This window comes from Cryptomeria japonica, unplaced genomic scaffold (genome assembly GCF_030272615.1).
Source record: "Cryptomeria japonica unplaced genomic scaffold, Sugi_1.0 HiC_scaffold_51, whole genome shotgun sequence".
Taxonomy (NCBI): Eukaryota; Viridiplantae; Streptophyta; class Pinopsida; order Cupressales; family Cupressaceae; genus Cryptomeria; species Cryptomeria japonica.
In genome coordinates this window covers 375,001-378,898 of record NW_026728873.1, presented here as the reverse complement: position 1 = coordinate 378,898, position 3,898 = coordinate 375,001, and the positions used below count along the sequence as shown (strand labels likewise).

Below are 3,898 nucleotides of genomic sequence, written 5' to 3'. Positions count from 1 at the left end.
GGGTGCGATCATACCAGCGTTAGTGCACCGGATCCCATCAGAACTCCGCAGTTAAGCGCGCTTGGGCCGGAGTAGTACTGGGATGGGTGACCTCCCGGGAAGTCCCGGTGTTGCACCCTTTTTTAGTTTTTCGCCGGGCGTCGCAATGCTATTTGAATAAACCTTTTGCCCGTTTGCGTTCTCGTCGGGGCCGGGCCGGGCCGGGGTGCGCTGCCCGCACTACCGCGCGCGCGGGGGCGACACCGAGCGCGCACCCGAGGCGCCCCGAGCACACAGGCCACGGTGCAACCCGGGCGTTGTGCGCGCACCCCGGTGCGCCCGAGGTGCTGCGCGCGCACCCAGGTGAAATCGGTGTGCACCTCGGCCAGTGCGCGCTCGGTCGAGTCGCGCACGTTGGCCAAGGTGCACGGTGATGTTTCTTACTCTAAGGTTCCGCACCAGACGCCCGGGACAGGTGAGCGAAGCTGGGCGGGGCCGGGTGCGCGGCCGGGGCAGGTGCACGCAGCTGGAGAGAGCTTTGGAGCACACTTCGGAGCGCACCAATGATGCGCTCCATTCAAAAGTTTCCTGAAAAGGCAAAAAAAGTTGAGATTATAGAATTTCCCACTTGAGAGATTGTAAAAAAAAAAAATTTAAAATGAAGGAAACGCGGGTGCCAAGGTGTGCGCAGCCCAGCCAAGGTGTGCGCACCAAGGCGCCCACCCTGGCGAAGGTGCACGCAAGGTGCGCACCCGAGGCAAACCGGACAATTAACCCAACTTTCGACTTCGCGCGCACCTTGGAGCGCACTTCGGAGCGCTCCTTGGTGCGCACCAATCTTGGGCACCTCGGAGTGCACCATGGCGCCCACCAAGGTGCGCACCCGGGGCAAACCGAGCTCCGACTTCGTGCGCACCTTGGAGCGCACGAAAGGTGCGCACCATGGCGCCCACCAAGGTGCGCAGCCCAGCCAAGGCGTGCGCATCAAGGTGCGCACCCTGGCGAAGGTGCGCACCCGGGGCAAACCGAGCTCCGACTTCGTGCGCACCTTGGAGCGCACAAAAGGTGCGCAACCCAGCCAAGGTGTGCGCACCCCGGTCAAACCGAGCTCCGAATCGTGCGCACCAGAGGTGCACGCCATCGTGCGCACCTTGGAGCACACTTCGGAGCCCTCCTTGGTGCGCGCCGATGTTGCGCACCTCGGAGCGCACCCGGGGAAAACAATGCAATTAACCCGACTTTCGACTTCGTGGGCACCTCGGAGCGCTCTCGGGTTCGCACCTCGGAGCACACCGAGGTGCCCACCCTGGCGAAGGTGCACGTGAGGTGCGCACCCGGGGCAAACCGGGCTCCGACTTCGTGCACGCCGCACCTTGGAGCACACTTCGGAGCGCTCCTTGGTGCGCACCAGGGCGCGCAACCCAGCCGAGGTGCCCACCCCGGCGAAGGTGCACGCGAGGTGCGCACCCGGGGCAAACCGGGCTCCGACTTCGTGCACGCCATGGTGCCCACCGCGGCGAAGGTGCACGCGAGGTGCGCACCCGGGGCAAACCGGGCTCCGACTTCGTGCACGCCGCACCTTGGAGCACACTTCGGAGCGCTCCTTGGTGCGCACCATGGTGCCCACCAGGGCGCGCAACCCCGCCGAAGGTGCACGCGAGGTGCGCACCCGGGGCAAACCGGGCTCCGACTTCGTGCACGCCGCACCTTGGAGCACACTTCGGAGCGCTCCTTGGTGCGCACCATGGTGCCCACCAGGGCGCGCAACCCCGCCGAAGGTGCACGCGAGGTGCGCACCCGGGGCAAACCGGGCTCCGACTTCGTGCACGCCATGGTGCGCACCGCGGCGAAGGTGCGCACCCGGGGCAAACCGGGCTCCGACTTCGTGCACGCCGCACCTTGGAGCACACTTCGGAGCGCTCCTTGGTGCGCACCAGGGCGCGCAACCCAGCCGAGGTGCCCACCCCGGCGAAGGTGCACGCGAGGTGCGTACCCGGGGCAAACCGGGCTCCGACTTCGTGCACGCCGCACCTTGGAGCACACTTCGGAGCGCTCCTTGGTGCGCACCATGGTGCCCACCAGGCCGCGCAACCCAGCCAAGGTGTGCGCACCAAGGTGCACGCGAGGTGCGCACCCGGGGCAAACCGGGGTCCGACTTCGTGCACGCCGCACCTTGGAGCACACATCGGGGCGCTCCCGGGTTCGCACCGGCGTTGCGCACCGTGGTGGGCACCTCGGAGCACACCAAGGTGGGCAGCGAGGTGCGCACCTTTGATGCGATGCCTTCACTAATTTCCATAAAAGGCAAAAAAAAAACGAGATTTTAAAATTTCCGTTTTGAAAGATAGTGAGAAAAAGGGAATGCTGGTGCCATCTTGAGCCCGCCCTGGTGCGCAGCCCAGCCAAGGTGTGCGCACCAAGGTGCCCACCCTGGCGAAGGTGCGCGCCCGGGCAATTAACCCAACTTCCAACTTCGCGCGCGCCAGGGTGGGAGCGCACCCAACAACCGGGCCTGGGAAGAGCCAATGCGAGAAACCCCACCAAACGCTCTGACAAAAAAAGAGGGGGCGCTCCAGTAACCCCGCTTCGGAGCGCACCCTGGGCAAACCCAGCCAAGGTGCCCACCCCGGCCAAGGTGCAGGCGAGGTGCGCACCCGGGGCAAACCGGGCTCCGACAACGTGCACGCCGCACCTTGGAGCACACTTCGTAGCGCTCCCGGGTGCGCACCTCAGAGCACACCAAGGTGGGCAGCGAGGTGCGCACCTTTGATGCGCTGCCTTCACTAATTTCCAGAAAAGGCAAAAAAAAAAGGAGATTTTAAAATTTCCGTTTTGAAAGATAGTGAAAAAAACGGAACGCGCGTGCCATCTTGAGCCCGCCCTGGTGCGCAGCCCAGGTAAGGTGCCCACCCTGGCAAAGGTGCGCACCCGGGCAATTAACCCTACTTCCGACTTCGTGCGCGCCAGGGTGGCAACCGGGCCTCGGAAGAGCCAATGCGAGAAACCCCACCAAACGCTCCGACAAAAAAAGAGGCGGCGCTCCAATAACCCCGCTTCGGAGCGCAGCCGGGGCAAACCCAGCCAAGGTGCCCACCCCGACGAAGGTGCACGCGAGGTGCGCACCCGGGGCAAACCGGGCTCCGACAACGTGCACGCAGCACCTTGGAGCACACTTCGAAGCACTCCCGGGTGCCCACCGGCGTTGCGCACCGTGGTGGGCAGCGAGGTGCGCACCTTTGATGCGCTGCCTTCACTAATTTCCAGAAAAAGGCAAAAAAAAATGAGATTTTAAAATTTCCGTTTTGAAAGATAGTGAAAAAAAAGGAACGCGGGTGCCATCTTGAGCCCGCCCTGGTGCGCAGCCCAGGCAAGGCATGCGCACCAAGGTGCCCACCCGAGGTGCACACCCGGGGCAAACCGGGCTCCGACTTCGTGCAGGCCGCACCTTGGAGCACACTTCGGAGCGCTCCTTGGTGCGCACCATGGTGCCCACCAGGGCGCGCAACCCAGCCAAGGTCTGCACACCAAGGTGCCCACCCCGGCGAAGGTGCACGCGAGGTGCGCACCCGGGGCAAACCGGGCTCCGACTTCGTGCACGCCATGGTGCCCACCGCGGCGAAGGTGCACGCGAGGTGCGCACCCGGGGCAAACCGGGCTCCGACTTCGTGCACGCCGCACCTTGGAGCACACTTCGGAGCGCTCCTTGGTGCGCACCATGGTGCCCACCAGGGCGCGCAACCCAGCCAAGGTGTGCGCACCAAGGTGCACGCGAGGTGCGCACCCGGGGCAAACCGGGGTCCGACTTCGTGCACGCCGCACCTTGGAGCACACATCGGAGCGCTCCCAGGTTCGCACCAGCGTTGCGCACCTTTGATGCGCTGCCTTCACTAATTTCCAGAAAAGGCAAAAAAAAACGAGA

General features: G+C 64.5%; 1 non-coding gene across 1 annotated transcript; it reads left to right on the top strand.

Moving 5' to 3' along the window:
* On the top strand, positions 1-119 carry LOC131862770 (5S ribosomal RNA). The gene has a single exon (XR_009361707.1). It is a non-coding gene; the product is annotated as a 5S ribosomal RNA (ribosomal RNA).
* The last annotated feature ends 3,779 nt before the right edge of the window (positions 120-3,898 follow it).